Genomic DNA, 21,257 nt, shown 5'->3' with positions numbered 1-21,257 from the left:
AGGGAGTTCTCAACCTTGTATCCAAAACCTCCCTGGTTGGCCAACAATTTAGGAGAAATCTCAAAAACAAGGCCCAGTGTTTGGCTGAGGGAAACTTAATCAGATAAGGTTCAGGTTGATTAAAAGATTTTAACTTAAAATTCCCCTCTTTAAAAGAGTCATACTCAATAGATTGCTCCCACGTCAGTCTCCAATCATACTGCCACAATTTAGGCTTGGCTCTCTTAGGATTAGTCAGAAGAAGGTCTAGCAAGATATCAACCTCAACCATAGTCGAGAGAAATCTGTGTTTCCACTCGCGTAGAAGTATATCCTGGTCAGAGCCGAGTAGCGAGAACATTGCAGCCAGTACCAAATTGCATGAGCCTTCTGATAGCATACATTTTCTATAAAAGGCCATGATACACCATATACACATTTTATTCAAAGATAGGAGAGCTAATTCAATCAATTTGCATGACTTGTATGGGAACACTAGATGGTAGACTCTCTACCTTCTTCCAAAAAATGACCCCCAACCTGTTCCAAGACGGCCCAAGTTCAATAGATTACATTTAGCTCCATACATCAACATGGGAACAACCTTTTGCTTATAGAAGTTGAAGTCTGGACCATAAGAGAATTTCCCATATTTTCTATGAATTATTAAGGTCTGGGAGGCAGCTGAGGTTGCCTTGTGTCGCAAAACCTGTACATGCGGCTCATCATCTGTTTGGTTATTCATGTTTATGCCCAGGTATCGATACTTGTTTAACCGCTCCAAGGGACAACCATTTAAGAACCATCTAAAAGAGCCGATCTAAGTTACTCCTTTGCCTCTAAAAACGAGAATCTTAGACTTCTCAACGTTAATAGTTAGATGGTTCTCAACAACATATTTTTCAAGAGCCAATAACGAGTTTTAGAGGCCTCTCGGAGTCTTGTCAAGTATCACAAGACTGTCTACATACAAGAGCCAAGGAAGGGGAACACACCCCAACTTTGGGGGGAATGAGGAACCAGTAGATAAATGTGAAACAATATCTGCAATAAAATAATTAAAAAGAGCCAGGGCCAAAATGCACCCCTGCTTTAGACCTTGCGCTGTGGGTATGAGACTGGAATGCAAACCTTCAGTATTTAAGCGGACTTGCAAGGAAGTGCCAGTATACAACTGGACGATGAATGACAGAACTTGGGAGGGACACAAGGCTGCCTTCATCTTCCTCCAGAGCAGCTTAAGCGTGACTGAATCAAAAGCCTCTTTGTTGATTGATCCACCAAGTAAAGTCTCGAAGGAGCAGCCGCGCAAAAATCTTCCCAAGAGCGTCCATCAGGGCTATAGGGGCAATAATTGCTCAGCAACTCCCGATCTCCTTTCTTAAAAATCGGGACAATAAAGGACCTCTTTCAAGAGCTTGGAATTAGACTGTCCTTTATCACCTGGTCAAATATGTGAGAAAGTATTATCGACCATTCGTCAGGATTTTCCTTCATCATGTAATTAGTTAGGCCATCTGGCCCCAGTGCCCCAGAGGTTGTCAACTTTAAAATTTGATAAATAATATCATCTTGATGAAATATCAAAGCTGAGTTAGGGGTAAAATCTGAAATGGAGTCATTATCAGGATATGAGCTCAGAGACTCATAAAAACTCTTGAAATAATGAACCCATAGACTTTCCGGAATAGGATTGATCTGGAGCAATAGATGAGTATCCAACATAACTTTATTAAGGAGATCCCAAATTTGGGCAGAATTTTTAGAGGTCAATGTTTGTAACATCAGCCCCCCATCATGCTGATACATTTTTATGTGATGATCCTTTAGCCAATTCTTATAGCCCAACTTTAGTTTCTTAGTACGAATAGCACCAGCCATCGGATCTAATAGAAAGGTAACTCTGATTTCCCTCCTGAGTTTAGTTTTTAGTTTTGGCACCACCAGGTCAAATGCATGCTTATGTTTATACAATGGTCTATTAGTTACTCTACCATGTTGTTCAAATAAGCCTAGAGCTGCCACATAGTGACCATCTGACTTAGCCATGTCAAGGCTAAGCAGATAGTTCTCATCAGCTATGATATGTCTTAGTTGTATAAGCATATCAGGGGTCCATTTAAACGTATTCCTCTCACCTGAGAGCTTCAGATCAATCCCATAGTGGTCAGGTTTAGTAGGAGAGCAGGGGAAATGCCAAAGCTAGGCCAACAAATCATGGTCACTGTTCTTCTGTGGGAGGATTTCAAAGTGCTTCATTGAGTCCAAGGACGTGCGATGAATAAATACATACTCAATGATCGAGGACTGCCTTCCTCTCCCTCAAGTAGACCTTGGTGGGATGTCACTGTGAAGCGCACCATTAAGCATGATAAAACCTTGTCACCCATTAAAGTAAGCCATCTTTTGGCAAGACACGAAATAGGAGACAGGGCAGTAGGAATAGATAGAATGTTCAGATCACCACCTATAACAATTGAGGTTATGTCCCTACCAGCTATAACCAAATCCAGCATTTCAATTACCCTTTTGAAAAATAGATGGTTTGCAGAGGCCCACGTGGCCAAGGAGCAGCTGGAGCTCCATTTACATGCAGTCAAGAGGCCCGCCACGGGTCTCCCATTCTTTTGTTTCGTTGCCGGGATTAACAACAGAGTGTAACCCTCCCAAACTGGGACTTCCCTCATCCAATTTTCTTGAAACATTAAGATATCCTGCCCAATAAGAGGATTATGGGATTTTATCAGGAGGTGTCTGAACCCCTGAGTATTATAAACTGCCAATTTTAGAGTTCATTTGGAGAGTGCCCATGGCCATCCTGCTGCCACCCTCTTTGGGTCCAGATTTTCCATATGGTCGAGTCATAACTGAAATAGTAAAATCAACCCGCTGGGCACTCTCTAACCCTCTCTAAAAGCAGGAAACTGTCAAAGGCTGTTGTCTGTAAATTGGTTTTCCCCTGGAATGAGCATCATCAACTCTGTCTCTGAGCTCGCATTGCAAACTGTTGCTTCTCACACAAGGTGGAGAAACGTTAGATACTTAAGGTATGAGATCTATTCCCACTTTTTTTTTTTTTTTTGCTTATCAGCCAGAACTAATGTACACATTGACAATTAGTTTGTTTCTCATTTCTCTTTCCTTTTTTATGTTATCATCATGTTGGACACTGGGATATGGTATGTGTAAAAACATTTTTCAATTGTAACAATGTGGTCACTTAATGGTTTATAATTATGAAAAACGTGTAAATGCTAATTGATAACAGAATGAATGTACCGCCCTGATGAAGGTTTTTGTAACCGAAATGCATTGGCATCTGTACATGCAATCTAAACTAATTTTGGCGCAGCCTCAGTAAATATGATACAACAATAATATTCCTATAAAAAGCTTTGCAAAGGGATGTGAATAAAGATTTCCTTTTACGAATTACCGTTGATGGTGATAATTGATTGCAAATACTTTTACAAAAGGTCACGTATTGGATTCTCTAAAAGTGCAGCCCTCCTTAGGGCCAACTGAGAGCACCAGTTTTTGATAGAGTAGATTAACTCTATCTTTTTGCTCATTACATATGTTTTGAATAAACATGTGCAAAATGTGGGTAATTTACTTAATAATACATATCAATACACATTGACACAGTTAAGTATTTTGAAAACAAATCCAATGATTTATTAGAAGCCGAACACGTTTCGTGAAAGAATTCACTTCTTCAGGGGCAATTTGCTTACATTTTTCAAAAAGAAATTGGGAAAACATAATATTAAAGCAAGTACATATTAGTCCCAATTGCCTAAATAAGTTTTATATTCAAAGAGTGACATAATATAGTATGGAAGAACCACATATACATAATTTTCAAAAAGAATGGTCAACAACCTTTTAAATGGACATAAATCAAATATATCGTACAAAAACATTTAAATCTCATCTGTGCTCTTCATTGATCTGCATAATGCCATTTCTGTATTGCAAAATAAATTACCTATGGAAATATTTCCATTAGTCATGAGTGGCTGGCTTTTCATCACAAAGAGAAAAGCTGCCAGTCTCCTCGTCAAAACGAGATGTGTGGTGTAGCCCTTATAGAATGAAGGCTGTTCAGAAAGAAAGTAAAGATACAAAATAATCAGGAAAAAGGGATCTTAAATGTAAAATAGATAGATTAAAGCTAAGTAAGGTGATTACTTACCATCTACTAATTCGTAAATGGTTGACGATAGTCAATAAAGTATCATCTCCACCTGTAGAACACTTCTATGAGGGATGTCATAGTGTCCAAGAGAAGCGACTGGTAAGCGAAGTGGAAGAATCCCGGGTATACCTATGAAAAAGTCCAGAGACTGGTTTCAGCTAACTACAGAGCAGAAAAAGTAGGGCCGGTATGACCGGTGTCAGTCAGGAAGACCGAGTATACTTACAGGTAAGTAGATAATGGCAGTACAGGGAAGAAGATGCTAACCCTCTCCAGGACTCGATACCAATGGTGGCTAATGCAGTCCTTAAATACCTGCACCTGATGGCCTCAAATCAGACATCAGGAACGTGTGACGTCACATTGTGTGTTAGAAATGTGTGACTTCACGATGTAAACATTGTGACGTCATCACGCGCATGCGCATTGTGATATTTCATCCAAATATATGAAAAAATAGAATCCCGATTGGGTTGTGAAGGATGTAGCAATAAATGCTATAAGATTAGACCCACGTGTGTGAGTTGTAGTTTGGAGAAAGGTTAAAGATAACGTGCCTTTACTTAGCACTATGAATATAGCGCATATATTGGTCTTGGAAACTGCGGTGCAACCAAGGAAACATAGTGTGCCCACTCGAAGACTAGAGGACGTACAAGTGCTTAAAGATATAGTAGATAAATAAATAGATAAAACCAGCAATTGAAAAGATGTTGACAAGATAAAAAGATAAAAGAATTCTGGTAAAAAAGGATTATAAGGTAAAAGGATAGAAATAGATCATACCTCATAAGTGTAAATGAATCATAATAAGAGAGTAAATGGTTCCGTTATGTTAGGGATCATAAAAACACTCAATATAAGAACAAATAAATGAATGATAAACACAAGAGTTTGCACATAAATGTAAAGACTTAGTCAGAGATTTTCAATAAATGAAAGGAAGAGTGTAAAAAAAAACCTGTAAACAAAACTGTTGTTTAGGCCAGTCTTTGAGGTTCAATCATCCTTTTTTAAATATGTTACTAAGGTTATCTGTTTCCTCCAATTAGTGCTTCATCAGAATGTGAGCTCCCAATGAGACAGCTACATTGACTAACAGGTATTTTTTACAGTACGCTGACAATTATCTGCAACCTTGGTTTTACATCTCCTGTTCTTTTTTTTCTACACTCTTCCTTCCATTTATTGAAACTCTTTGACTAAGTCTTTACATTTATGTGCAAACTCTTGTGTTTATCATTCATTTATTTGTTCTTATATTGGCACCAAAGATATTATTGTCACATCATTTTAGGATGTAACACAACCAGCCACATTTGGGGAGAAAGGGAATGATCATGTTTCTGAATAACTCATGGTTTTCCCCAGAGTTCTCTAAAATGGCCCAAGAGTACTGTAGACGTAGCACTATCTGCATCCAAAACTGGCGGAAACTGTGCTGCCACAAAAGAAGCACATCCTTCTCCTTTTTAGGCTTCCACATTGATTTCCTTTCACTTCCCCATTGCAATAACTGGAACAATCTCTTTGTTATCCTGAATGTGTTCTCTGGGTGGTTAAAGGCATAGATGCAGTAACAGTCATTAAGCTTATTGTCAGTGATTATGTCGAGTGCCCATGAGCATCAATAGTGACCAGGGTTTCCATTTTGTGAATAGCGGGGTAAAGACGCTTCTGTCTTCTTTAAATTCCCAGCACGATTTAAATTGCCCACACCCTCTCCAATCAGCAGGAGCAGTTGAGAGACATAAAGAGGGGATTAAGAACATGTTGGCCAAACTCTGCCAAGAAACCCGGGCTGAAATGGCTGGAGGATCGTCCTCTTGTGCTCTTCAGTATGCAAAGTACCCTTAGCAGGAAAACAGGGCTCAGCCACTTTGAGATGGTAAATGTATGTAATGTCCGTTATCTCGGCAGGGAGAAGATGATAATCAGTATTTAACAGATGATAAATTATTGGAATATGTGAAGTCCTTAATCTCTTCTAAAAGTTTTGTCCATAATCAGGTTAAAGCATCTCTGCCTAAGGAGTCACTGGCGCAGTCACTCTCTGCAACCAAAGGAGTGTGTGCTTTTGAAGATACCTCAGAGAAAGTCAAATTTGGCCCTGAGGTGGCCAATACAATAGGCTGCTGTTAGTTCTTGTTACATTTAATTCATCTTTCAAATGGCAAAGGCACTGACGTGGGTCCACATGACCCACTGCAAGAGGGTTAAACAACCTTTAAACTAAAAGTAAAATTGTCTGTTTTACGCATTTCCGCAGTTCCTATCTCCCTCCAGTTTTAAAATGCCTTGGTTTTTCCACTGAACTGAAACAGATATATAACCTTTAAAATGTGTTAATCACCTCTGACATCAGACCCGGACTTGGCATAAAATGAGATGTGCTGTACACTTGCAGGGAGGAACCTGTGAAATGAATGGTAGTTGGGAATGTGGGGTAGAGACGTGGTTAGGATTCCTCCTGACACTTTCTATGAGCCCCCAAGATGTGAGCTGCTATCCATGGCACTCCCAAACTGGTTCTCTGCTGATGATTATCTCTGAGCTTTAAACACAGTCCTCAAAACTAGCCCCACTCCACAGGTATTACCAAAGAGTGGAACTACTATTACTAAACCAATCCCAGCACCTGATATGTACCATGAGCCATCCCATATCTCAAATGTAACTTACTACTGTCACTCTGCTTTACACTTTGGACTGGGAAGAAAAGAAGTCTCGAAGATGGTCTACTGGTACAGATGATCTACTGCTGCAGATACCAGACTTACATGGCTACTGGTGCAGTGTCCCTGCCGTGAGGATGCCACCATGTGGTTGTACCAGGAAGGTGTACTATAGAAGATCAGAATGTAGTGTTAGGAACGAATTATAATAATTCCATGGAGTTGTACTGCTATTTACTAAGCACTTTAATCCTATAAACAGCACTGAAGTGACAAAGCTGTGCTCAAATACCATAGAAAATAGAACATGTACTCTAATACATTATCTACTGTCGCCAACATTAGAGGTTACTGAGTTCATGAAAAATACACAAATGCATACCCCTTACCCAGGCACGAAACAGTAAGATAGATAGGTCTGGATTTTGAAATGCTATTTTGAACATATTGTTAGCTGTTTAGATTTTTACCATTCCCCTCTCTGTATTTCAGGTCATGACTCAATTTCCTAAATACTCAGAGGGGGCTGCAATCTGCCCTCTGCAACAGAAAGAAGAATTGCACAGAGGAAGACAGAAAAGAAAAGTAGCGGACCGAATTTGGGTTGGGTCCGATACAGCCCTTGCAACTTGGGGTGTATGTAAGGGGCAAAGCTATATGGCCCTTTAGACTGACTGGAATGAGCAACATGTCTTGTATCTGGGGCTCACCAATACAAGTGTTGGTGAGGCCCTCATCACAGACAATCTCAGCAAGCTCACAGGAGATGCCATTATCCAACTGATCAATGGAGTAATGACATCGGAACAAAGGATGCAGTGGGACATCAGCTGTGAAGAGGTGGAAGACTACCTGAACTCTGAGCTCACTAGCATCCTTGAAGATGTGCATCATAATACATGGCTGTGTGCCCTAGGAAATGACTTCTCAATCCCAGAAGATCAGTGAACCTGGAGAGACTTCTGGCAGTACATTGGATGGACCTGTAGATGCATTTGGGCCCGTGGCAGCAGAATCATGCCTGGTCGGTGTGCTGGAAGTAACTACTACTGGGTCACACATGTATACATGGCAGTCCGGCCAGGAAACTCATATCTGTCACAGGGGTTACCGCTCTCTTGTGTTTGGGAATTGTCTTGATTTGGAAATGTTGGTCCTTCCAACCACCCTTGCTGCAATTTCTTAATACGCTAGGAAATGGCCAGGTGCTGAAAGTGGGTGACAGGATTTGTTGGGATGGAAAGACAACCGGGATATAGCTGAGAGGGAGGTTATTATTTCATGGAGAGGTTAAGCGTGCAGAATTGGTTTCAGATCTTACGACAGATATGCATTTTGTCTTGCACACAGTCGCTATACACTTCAATGTTTATTGGTCAGCAGTAGAGGGGAAATCTGTAAGTGTTCACATAGAGTTTTTAACGGGATATTCCAAGGTAGTGCTTAGGTGTTTTGAAAAGCTAGAAAGCTTCTTACCAGAGGTAAACATCACAGATATTCAGAAAAGCTTGCATATATGATATGGCATTTATAACGCGCCTATACACAAGTGTTTCAAGGTGCGATGAGACAGGTGAGGGGGAACAGAAGGAAGACAGACAACGATCCTACTAGGCCAGGTGTCATTCAGATCGTGCAAGTGCATGGGAGTAAATCGTGCAAGTGCATATTGGAAGTTAGGTTTAATCAGCAGCAGAAGGCCTTTGTGCTTGCTCCCCGCACAGCCACTCTCTGTACTCCTAATGACATAATGTATGATATTAGTGATGAAGTCTCTGAACATCCTTTATTGCCACAACTGCATATATTACTGTGTTTTTCTTCTCACTGGCAGGTATTATCTCCGGCTGCCGCATATATTGTAGTAAGAAGAGAACTGTGATATTTAACATTGCACCCTCGCAAAAATACAAGAAGAATCATATAATTTAAAAAGTTTGAAAATGTGTCTTTTTCTTCCATAAAGTTGACTCATGCATATAGAGTAATGTTAAAGACCAGAAGTTGATGACCCTTCTCCTACAATTATTTTCTACAGGATGAACAATGCTCTTTTGATCACAAAAGAAAGTACAACAGATAAGAAATCAGATTTGACGGGATGCAGTGAGCTTCTTACAATAGGCTGAGTTTGAGGGACATTCTGAGCAGGTTGTGGGGGGGGGGGAATACATGGAACAGTCACCGGGGACAATAAATACGTAGACGTACATAGTTTAAGGATAGCAAACATTGGACATTTGTAAGTGCAGGTAGGTGGTACGGCCAGCTGTGCTTGCGATATTCAACTCATGGATCATATAGGACAAAACCGTATTAAAGTTGCTATGATACGTTGGACTAGAAGCGCAAAAGGGGTTCAATGACAAGTATGAGGATAATTCAATATATCAATCGTGGGACAGGAAAGATTATAAAATGATCCGGGAGGATCAGGGGTTCTTAAAAAGAAAAAAATGTCTGCCCCATCATGACCTCACCCCTGTACCCCAACCCTACTGTTTATTATTTATTTTTTTAATCTTAGCAGAATCTGGTTAGGGCACCCCGCTTCTCCTATTGGCACCAGGCAATGCTAGGTACTATAATTTGGACTGCACGTGTGTGACCAAAGTGCTGATCATAGAACTTCGTCCTGCCTTAGGTGACTTGGGCAAGTCACCAGACATGATCCAGTTGATCATGCTGGTCTAAAACAATTCCAACAATGGAGCTCACGTCTGCACTGGAATAACATTAAAGGTGGAGACCTTACTTCCCTTGCCTGAGGAGGATGTGACGAGAAGTATGAGGCGCTGCCATTTTCACCTGAAAGAGCACTACCACGTGATAGCCTTTGGACATGAACATTGAGGATGGGCTAGCCCCTCTGAACAAATGAAAGCATTGTTTGAACAGGAGGCTGTAATACCATGGTGGAAGGCCCCAGTGGGGTTACTGGAAAATACAGCCCATGAAAGGAGCAGGTATGGAGAGCGGGCGGGTTAGTTGGTTGGGAATGGGTTTACTTAGAAAGCTGTTCATTTGTATTGCAAGAAAATGATAATTAAATCTTTTTACTGATCATAACCATAAATTAAGATGAATATTTCTTTTGACGTTCAGACTCTGCTGTGCACACTTATTAGGATATGGTGGAGTTGGGATTCGAGTCACCTTTGTAGCATGTCATCGCTTGCAGTGTTCTACCTAATTTCATCACTTGTTTTACACTCATTGTCACCGTTTCCCCTATTTACTTTCTTTACCTTGATGATGTGCACTTTGCATATTTTAATGAAGATGTTCAAGTAGCATATTTCGTATATATGTTCTATAGCTAAAGCTGCTAGTACTTCCTGCGCTGTGAATTGTTAAGCACTCATTGTATGTAATGTTTAAGGCACCAGTGCCTATGCTTATAAGTATCGTCGTAGTTTTTCTCTGTTCACTGTCACGTTGCCCTATTCGTGATTAGCCAGTGTTTAGTGTGCATTCACTCGATTTGCAGCTTAGATTTTTTTATTTTTTTTTATCAGGGGAAATTCAACAGAAAATGTCATCACGTCACCTTTCCTAATGTCTTCTTGAATGTTGATGCTAGTTCCCTTATCCGCCATCATGCCTTCGTTTTGTTTTTGTTTTTTAAGTATGAACTGTGAAATAGCCTTCTGAACTTGTCTCTGAAACATGAGTATTTGAACAGCAACAAAGCCATGCTTAGAGTCAATACACGCTAACTTACAAGCACAAAGAAGGTTCAGATAAAAGTATGATTCTTTGAAAAGATGAAGGAAAGACAAATTAATGTGCAGGTGTATAATATGTCCGACTGATTACGTGTTGTTCGGTTGCTCTAGAAGGTAACCCATAAAATGATCTTTAGCAAATGTGCAACCTGTATTTACCCATGCATTGCTCTGACAGTCACAATGGTGACCTCATCCCGAGAAGACAGAACATTTTATTGAATTGAATGAATCTGTATTGTTCTTTATCTTCTCAAAGACTCAGTTCTATCCTAGTCCCTTCTACATATTCATTATGAATTGAGCAGTTTGACCTGGATCCATATACCCGATTTTAGCATTGCTGATTCATTCGGTTTCACCTTCAACTATTGATTAGGAACAATTAGGTCATTCTAGCATTCTTTCTGTACATATGTTCTACATGCACCGTGTGATGAGACACAGTCTATTGTTTATCCATTGTTCTCTAGTCGTGGCTGGGAAAATCATTTCTGAGCAATGAAAGACCAATGAGTTTAATTACACTCAAAAAGAATGAGTTATATCCGTGCTCTGCTGTTATGGGCCTATCCCTGAAGGTGCTGATGGTGGGCACAATTATGGGCCCTATTCTTAGATTGGGGCCCCTTCGTATTGTGTACATCAGACATTTATTCACAGGCTGATGTGTTTTATGCTGCTCTAGAACTCATTTTTCTTGGTTGTCTTTTTTGGCAGGTGTCAAGTAGATCACAGTGTTACATTGGTATTTCTGGATGTGCCACTACCAGGCACCACAACCCGTGGTGCAGCTTTCTTGTCTTATGAGGATCCATCATCAGACTATTCAAGTTGGATGGACATAAAAGTACTCTGGCATTCTTCTCCAACACAGGTTTGTCAGCTCCCACTATTCTTAGTAGTCCTGGTCTCTGGACTCTCTCCCTCATCCACTGGGATTGGGTCTGTACTTCCTCCATGTCTGAAGATGGCTCCACAAATTCTGGAACCCGTTTTGTAAGAAGCTTCCCCTTAGCAATCTACTACTGGAGGTATCAAGGACGGCTTCTTCCTGTCATTTTACTCCTCTAAGTTGTCTATTCGCTAATGTTACCCTTCCAGAACGCTGCCCTTTCACTTATCTTCCATATATATCTGTTCTTCAGGGATCTCTTCCCTCCACGTTGTCTTCCCCGTCTTTCCTTCTGTCTTCTGACCTCCTTCTTTCATTCATGTTGTCACTGTTCTCTGCCTCTCCTTCTTTTGCATGCCTCCTTCTTACTTCAGTCTGTTCTTCTCCTCTTGCCACTTCATTCCTTCTCTTTCTTAGACACGATCCTTCTTCCAAGAGCAAAGTCACTTTCACATCTCCTCCTCTGTCTTTCATGTGTCCTCCTTCACACTGTTCTGTCCCCAAAGCCACTCGTTCCTTTCCACTACTTAACCTCCATCTTTTTTCCAGGTGTTTTCTCATCTCTCTTTCTCCTGTTCACACGGTCCTCTCTCCGCCTTGTCAGCAATTCTCACTTTTGTTTCTCGCTTGTAGAGGAACTGGGAGGTACTATCAACATCTCAGATCCATTCTTAGGTCTAGAAACTCACAGGAATTATGATATGATATGATAGGTTATTTATCATACGTTTAATACCCAGAGGTTTCTAAGTTTGGACCCGGGGATCGAACCTGTGTTGCTCCGTGTCATCTTGCTTCCAAGGCAAGCACATTGCCCCGAGAACTCTCAATTTATTTGTGTTTATTTTCCCATCTCATATATGGATCCTGGCCATGGATCAATGTCCCATACGAAAATAAATGTTCAGAAGCCTATACCATCTATACCATCTAGTATACAATATGGTGTTTTGAATGAATAGTGATGGCCACTTCACTCTTTGTTTGATTTCCATAGTTATCATTATTAAAAGAAGCAGTTCTTCAATTAAGATCATTTTATTATTTACTACATGTACATGTGTTGGTCCTCAAGACAGTCCTACGCTGGCCACATGCATTTTAATGAACTCCCACTCCTAGGTCTCAATGCTTGCCTTTACCCACAACTCCATCAGCCACCCATCTCTAAGATCTTCCAGTTTTCGTTGGGGATTTGTCCCGCTTATGCAGAATTTGATCAATTCAGTGGAACTATTGTGGCAGGTTGGTTCCTAGGATTATCCATTCAGGAAGTCCCTCTGCATACAGAGTAGCATGAGTTTTCTGGTATATCCATTTGTCGCTTTAAACACAGGTGATCAGATTGGAATTATTGGGAATTGTTTGATTAGGGAGTCAGCTCAAAGGGCCATTTTTCATCAACAGCAACAATGCAATCAACAGTTAAAAACTGATCATCCATGGCAACAGAGATTTGAAACTCTCCTCCACGTGAGCCTGTTGGTGGTCCAACGAATTCTGCATCTGGTCAAGTTCTTGCAACAAGCCTTATTCATCCTCAGTATCCTGATTACAATATTAGTGCCTTCTATCCTGTCTCTCCTCTCCTCAGGCACTGGCAATATGGTTCATCATCTTCCATGAAAAGCACATGGGAGTGTTCTGTCTAATCCCCCAAATAACGATCAGTCGTACCAGAGTACAGTGTTCCATCCTGTTCATGGCTAAAAGGTTTTTTTAAATGTATTTATTAATACAATTTACAGAGAATGCAATGCATTTTTGTTACAAAAATGCTTGCAGAATTTACCATTGATAACAGAGTTGAGGACATGGGTCTTTTACAATGGGGTAAGCGAATTTGACTTGAAGACCAGAAGTTGGAGGGGAAGGTCGAAACATGTTATTATGCAGATAAAATCAACACCAGGGGTGGCTCCGCCCCCAGATGTTGGCAGAGGTGAACAAACGTATAAGTTGACAAATCTGACAAGTGACCTGTTAACAATTAGTTTAAACATTAGGGACAATGCAGCTGCCATAAAGTGTAGAATAGGTTACACCACACAATATAGGGACTAAGTAAAGAGCAGATACAAGCTTAAAAAGGATGGCGCATACCCAGATAGGGTTTCACAAAGTAGCATAGACGCAAATATAGGTACAAATAGATGGCAGCGCAAATGGGCAGCGACTAAACGTATGGTGGTATGCAACGTCTGTGACACGAAGAACATACACCACATACGAAGAACATTAACATGGCAGAGAGTGAACCAATGTACCACCATTTTAGAAAGAACTGTGAAGGGCTTTCCTTCTGAAATACTAAATCCTGACAGCAAAACTGTTTTTCACACACAGTCCCAAGCCTCGCAATATTCAGACAGATGCTTGGGGGTCAAGGATATGAGAGAGGGGGCCACAGTTAGTTTCTGTCAATAGTAGTGAGAACATTCAGATATCTTTTGATCTCCAGGTGCAAGAGACTACTGTGGCTAAAGTCCTCCTAATAAATAAACACACCGAGCAGCAAATATGGGTTAGAATGGCAGACAACTCAATAAATAGATGGAAATGAGGCCTGAAGTAGTGGTCTCCTACCACGTGATTGGAATAATCTGCTATTTCCCGCTACAGCCAGACAGGGGTAGCATCAATGCCACAAGCAAATTGTCAGATCAAGGTCCCAGGACTCAGAATAGGAAGGGAATTTACTTTTTCAATCTGAGTCACAGCAGTCCGCCCACCTTCCCCACAACGCATCATGGCATTGCATTAAAGTGTCCAAGTTCAGATGAGCACTGGCCACTTAGGATTCTGTCCGCCAGGTTGGTCACTGAAGCATGGTGCCAACCAGTAAGCTAGTAGAGCATAGCGTAAACACTTTCAGTAGGCTGACCATAGAAGGAGCCATTGGTTAAAGAATACTCAATAGTGATAGTCATCATGTATAGAATGTACAGATACGATATTCCCTTAACCAATGTTAGAAGATGTTTTATCACTGAGTATGACATCATGTGTGATATATTTTTATGTTTAACAATGCAACTTTGAGAATGCTTTTTTGTGTTTTCCCAGCCGATTCATGTTTGGATAAAGCTGGGTGTTCTTGTAGACTTGTATTTACTCAATTTTCTTGAGTTTATTTCTTTATTGATAATTGATCGGGTCGTCTTTAACACCTGGAGGCACTGCCAAGATACTAAGAGTCTGGCACAGGGTTTAGGGCTCCTTGCTGCACATCCCTAGGACAGTGGAGCCCACCTGCCGGGAGATGTTCCAGTGTGCACTTAAGAAGAGGTTGGTAGGAGCCAGTTTTCCCATAAACTTCCTGCCCAGTCTCTTAGGTGACATGCTGGGCACAGCGGGTGGACCAGGCAGATAGAGGGCACTCAGCTCCAGCAGACTTCAGGGATCCTAAGATTGTGAGTATACCTGTGCACAAAGGAACCTGTAGGGAGGGGAAGTTGGTGGTGTTTTAAGTTGAAAATAGAGTACTGGAGAATAAAAGAGGAGATCATTCGGACAGTACTTGGGGAAGATCACACAGTACGACATAAAGCCCTGCCCCCATTGAGAGCGATGAAAATAAATACATTGGAGATACCCCATATAAATGGGAGACAGCTGTATTAATAGAGTTTTTGTTTTATGCCAACATTGTTTTGTATATAAATAAGGCATTAGATGTGTTTTCTGTGTAATGACAGTATAGTACTAAGGTTTGTTTGGCGGTAAGTGTGAAATAGATTGCGATTGTGTATTGTTGGTGTGGTGCAGGAGGAATTTATTGTGTTGTGACGTGATTCAGAAGGGCACACGCAACTGTGTTAACATTGTAAGGAACTGAAAGGGAGGGGTAAGAACAAGGGATGGGGGCGATAACACATTGAAGTGGTTAGTGCTGTTTTTAATGTTGAGCTGAATTGTTTTGACTTATCATAATGCCAGGCACCCACATCACGCATTTGTGTAAGTTACTCCCCCAATATAAGGAGAACATTGTTAAGTACCATGTGCAATGGATCAAAGAGAAGGCTAGCAAAATGTTTCAGCCATGGCTTTGTAGAGGTGGAGTCAAGTATCCCCACCAAAAGCTCCGCTCCCTTGTCTATATGATGGGAACTGGAAAGTGCGACACATGCAGTACCAGTGAGGATGCCTGTACTGCAAAAAATCCTAGAAACAAGGTATCCATTGAGAAAACCTTATTAACATTCACAAAGAAGTAATGGCCTGTTGGAAAAAGTCCCAGAGGAAGTGTGAAAATGAGTGAAAGAGAAGACTGGTGACGTCATGCGGAGCAGAGCTGACACACCTAGAAAAGATACACGAGATAAAAGAACTTGAAAGTTCTACAAGATCTGAAGATGAGATGGTAAAGGTGAGCAACATTTCGAGCTCGAGATGAAGATGCACATGCTACAGAAATGCTGAAGTAAATGCAGATCACTTTGCACTTGTACAGACGCAGTAACGCAAGTAGACTAAGTGATCTTAAGGCTGGCTACATAGGGAATAGTTGTGGTGATGCGCAAATGAATAATACATAGGAATGTATAGAACCTGGATATTACACAATGCACTTTAAGCAAGGCTTGAAACCCTATGATTGGAAATGGTTTTTCAGTGTGGCACAGTTGGAAAAAGCAATGGAGAAATACAAGAAAGGCTTGGCTGGCCGAGCACCAAGAAGTTGAGGCCACCGTGAGCCTGGTTGTCAATCCAGTATTTACATGAACGTGAGAAAGAAACAAACTTCTTTTTGAGGTGGAATGGAAAAACACTGAAGGCATCAAAAGTTCATCATTGAATAGAATTAAAAGTCTCCAAGTCACATAGTTAGTTTCGAATAGACACTGCTTCGAGCTACACCGAAACCAAGAAGATACTCCCGTTATTCCCAGGCACAAAGAGCTTCTGAAAGTCCAAGTTCAAAGCCTTAATTGACTGGCAAGAGTGATGCTAGATGTTGGGCTAATTAGGTGGGGAGGCATGATCACGCCAACCCTCTCTGCACCTGGTATGGTAGCCTGCATGCTGCTAGCGTGCAGAATATTCCTGAAGGGTACAAGTGAGCCAAACCAATGGTAGAGGGCCATGTATCAAAGAGCTCTATAGTTTGTGTAACCAATAGAGTTTTGAGTATTAGTGTGACATGAAAGATGACGTGCACTTGGGATGGGCTTAGTTGGCCACCTGACAGCAGAGACCCAATCACTTCCCCCGTCAATATGGAACGTATACATAGATGTTCCCTATAACCCTATCACATCCCCAAGTAGGTTTTTGTAGTTTGCCACGTAGTGAAACATCACTTATGGAGTGCTTCTACTATAAAAGTTGTGTTTTTTATGATATGCGCTGAGAGAAATCGAGCGAACGTCCATTGTAACTCCCTGTTTTAGACAATTACAAATAAAACAGACCAAGTTTTGTCAACTTCCTGAGTCGGTTTGATTATTGATGTTTGAGTAACTTCTTCATCCCCATTTTTCTCTAAATATTGCTACCTTGTCTTAAAGGGCCCCATGTCTATGGGTTCACGTGGTAGCAGAGAGAGGATGGTTCAAAGTCTGTCGACCCAATAGACATTTAAGGGTCTTGGAAATATCGGATGTCTCTGCCATTTAGCTGGAGGAACACAAAGGCACCCTGTGGATAGCAGCCACAATAATATCTTGCAAGACAAATGCAGCAGGTGGGACGTGTCCCTCTTTCATGGAATTCCCCTCTCAAGTTCTACAGGCAGCTGAGCGGACCAAAGGCTAATGTGGCCGGTTGAGGAGGAGACAATCCTGAGGGTCAGGAGCTGAAAAGCGAATGGTGAGTAGATTGAGAGAGGTAGCAAAGAATAACTGTGTATTAAATGGGGAGAGTTATAATGTGGAAAAAGTAACGGAGGGTTGGTAGGGTATTTGAGTTACTGACAAGGACCATCAAGGGAAGATGGATGAGGAGTGATCCATAAGATAAGCACAGAATCCTACATTCAGGGACGTCTAGAAGAAGTTGTTTTAAAATCCAAGTGGCTATCTAGGCTACGAACAGATAGATCTGTTAAAGAGAACAACTTACACTCCGATCTGAGTCATTATTAGGGGAGAGAGTAGCAACGAGGAACGTTGGCAGAAGTATATGTGGGCAGGCCAGTCTGTCTGTCTGTCTGTATATTGTAGGTACTATATGTGTAAAGGATATGATGAAAATGTCAAAGAGTGACAACTAATAGATTGTGGTAAAAGGCTGAGAGTAGATTATCTATTTATTTAGTTGTTAAAAGTATTGATTGAGCAGGTAGACTGAAGTAAAGTCAGACATAGAGGATTGGAGCTGTGACGATTGGTGTACGCTCATATTGTGTTATTTTTCTGAAAAGTATTTTCTGTGTAAAATGACAATAAGTATTGAGAGTCGAGTGTGACTAGTCATGATGGAGAATGATACTCTGCTCATGCACCTGTGCAAACAGCTGTCAAACCACGTATCCAAGCTTAAACAATATAGTGCAGAAGGGGTTAAGGGCACGGCAGATAAAATGTTCATGCCATGGCAACAAGGGAGAATAACTGGCAAAGGCAGTTTTACAACACATGACTACATACCTGAAAGCAGCGTTCACGGGAAAGAAGTTTGAAAAAAGCTTAGCTAGCTAAGAGCTTTGGGAAATGTACCTGGAAGAACGGGAAGACCCGCCTCCTGAAGACTGGATGCTTAACCAGTCTAAAGAGGGAGATGGCGAACCTTCTGCTCCCCCCACCATGCTTGAAGTAAATGACAAAAAGTTGAAAGAAGGGGTGTGTCCATTAAGGGAGCTTAAAGCAGCAGCAGGATATGGTAATCCGACGCATGAGCCACTGCGTATAGTAGTGGCAAGAGTCCAGAAAAAAATCCAGAAACAGATGTGATCTCTACAGTCTCAAAGGACAAAGAGAGAAGTGAATGACCAAGTATTTCTCTAGATTTAGAACAAGAAATTAAAAGATGGGAAGGAGAAAAGGATAAAGCTGACGAGATAGCGCTCATACAGAACAAATGGATGGGCGGTCAGTTATTGCTCAAACTTGATGGGAGGAGCATTGAGAAAGTACGGCAAGGGGAAGATCAAGATGAACAGGATAAAAGAGACAGCGAATGACAGAAACGATTGAGAGAAGACGAGGCTAAAAAGAAGAGTAGACTAGAATGAGTGCAAATGTATCAGGAAGAGCAGTTAAGAAAGGAAAAAGAGCGTAAGAGAAACGAAAATATGACAAAAGGCAGAGAGCAATCAAAGAAAGAGACAGGCTAGAAAAGAAGAGAAAAGAAGAGGAAGCACAGAAATTGAGAGAAAAGAATGCAAAGACGAAGGGACGAAGAGGTGCATAAGGCAAATGAGAGGAGAGAAGCGAAAAGACAGGAGGAAAAGAGGGTTAGAGATGAAGCAAAGAACCTAAAGGCATTTTATGAGGAGATGGAACGAATGAGAAGACAGAGAGCATGCAACATTGATCGCATTGAGAAGGAGCTAATGGAACCAAATCCAGTAGTAGCATGGGAGGACATAGAGGAGTTCTTCCCATCAGAAGAACCAATGCGAGTACCCTCCGGGGTAAACGTAGTGGAGGAGTTTGAGATAGGAGACATAGGAGATAAAATGGACAAAGTTTATAGAGAGATGAGGACAAAAAGTGAATTGAAAAATAAAGGGAAAGATGATCGATTTGAGATTTGCTACTCATGAGGTAAGGAGAGTGGCTCGTTTAGTTTCGAGCAGAGAGCTTTGTCTTTGGACAGGCTGACTTTAAACAGAGACGAGAAAGAGGATAGCCACACGAGTTAGGGACAAGACATGTCAGACGAAGACAGGGAAGCCTTCCGTGGGGAGGAGGGAGCTGGTGCATGCAGTTCCGAGGGATGTTTTCAGACAAAGAGGTTAGATGCTCGAATCTGGGCCTACCAAAACAAAGAACGCCAGAGCTTATGACATGCACAAAACCATCCAAAGGGTGATCCGGTAGTATAAGGGGGCAATAACCACCATACGTGAGCAGATTAAGGTCATTGCCAGGAAGAAGGCAATCAGGAACCATTGTCCCTACTATAGATAGGCAGACGATTGGAAACCGATTGTGATTTTGGGATTTGACAGTTTTCCTTGTTATAAAAAGGAGGGGCCAGACCGCAGTATATCCCATGGCCCCAGATGGACTAGGATACACTAAGGTGTAAGCTACCGAGTTTGACTTTGGGCACCGGAAAATGGATTTATAAATTAGAAAAATGACAGGAGGAAACAAGTTAGCTATAGGGGACTTTAAGGTTCCTCTAGCAGCTATCTTAGGTGAGAGGGCGGATGACATTTGGACGCGAGCAGGATACGCAATTATCACAGCACAAAGCACAGTGCACAATGCTGTTTAATCATTGTAGAGCGGCAGTCTGGAAAGCGCTGACAGTGCAATATCCTGATACGTTGGATATGGGAGCTGTAATGGCATGTAAGATGAGGGAAGGCGAGGATCTGCTTGCATACATTCAGAATTTTCAAGAGCAGTGGTCTTTGGAAACTCGAGAGCTGTGTGGGAAATCTATACTTATATTTTATCATATATTATATCGGGGGTTGCCAGACCAGGTACAGAGACAGCTCAAGAAGCTGGTTGGTATGGAGGCAAAACCATGGCCAGAAATACAGCTGACCATTGCTCACCATGGCCGATTGTTGCAAGAGAAAAATTGAAAGAGAGAGGATGCTAGGAAGATCAAAGAAACTAAGTTAGTGAAGAAGAAGCTGTCGAAATATGCCATAGAAGGGGCGATGCAGACTAGTGTAGAAGTGCCAGGATTACAGCAAGTATCAGGTATGCTGCAGGTGAATAACCAATGACAGTCGGATCAAGGAGGGAATGGGTTTATGCCGAGAGGCAGGGGAGGCTTGCACGGAAGTGGAGGCTTTCTGAATAATCAGGGAAAGTTTCAGAATAACCAAGGTGGGTTTCAGAATTTGCAGAATGACAATTAAGGCATGCAGCGAGGGAAAGGTAGGAGATTCCCTCCTGTATGTTGGACATGTGGAATGACAGGGCACATTGTGTGAACATGTGGGAGCCAATGATATCTGCAGAATGGGCAGCTCTCAAGAGGGTGGGGAACAGTTTATCCTCCAGCATATAGCCCACAAAGTAGGGACGGGCTCACCCTAGATCAGACAGTATATCAAGCACAGATACTGCAAACACAGCAGGCTTTGCAACCACAGCAGGCACCATTGAATCCACCACAAGGGCAATCATAGCACACCCCTGCAGATAAAGCAGAGCGCAAAGACAGGACAGTTATTGACTCCTAGAGTAGGAGGTGTCACTGTCATGTGAGGGAATCCTTTTACAGGTACAGGAATAAGTATGTACCCACAATAGGACAGCTCACAGGGTGACTTGATGTGTTCAGTACTATCAGTGATGCCCAATCCTCAAGAGGAACCAAGGGTTGACGTTACCATAGGAGGCAAACATTTGGGAACGTTTTCATTATCAGGTAATTCCATGAATGCTCAAGGGTTCTCTGGAGCTACAAGTAAAGTTCCCATTACTGAGAAATTGCCAGTCTCTATAGGAGAATGTGACATATCTGTCCCTTTGTTGTTTTCAAGACAGAAACCAGTTAATATACTGGGCAGAGATTTAATGAGGAAGTTAAATGTGATGATTTATTTCACTAATGAATGTATAGTGTGTTCAACAACAGGAATGCTCTATTTAAACGTAGGTGAATTTATCATGGCATTTACAGGACAAATAGTTTTGTGA

This window comes from Ambystoma mexicanum, chromosome 7q, assembly GCF_040938575.1.
Source record: "Ambystoma mexicanum isolate Mex_15411 chromosome 7q, UKY_AmexF1_1, whole genome shotgun sequence".
Classification (NCBI taxonomy): Eukaryota; Metazoa; Chordata; class Amphibia; order Caudata; family Ambystomatidae; genus Ambystoma; species Ambystoma mexicanum.
This window is presented reverse-complemented; position numbering follows the sequence as displayed.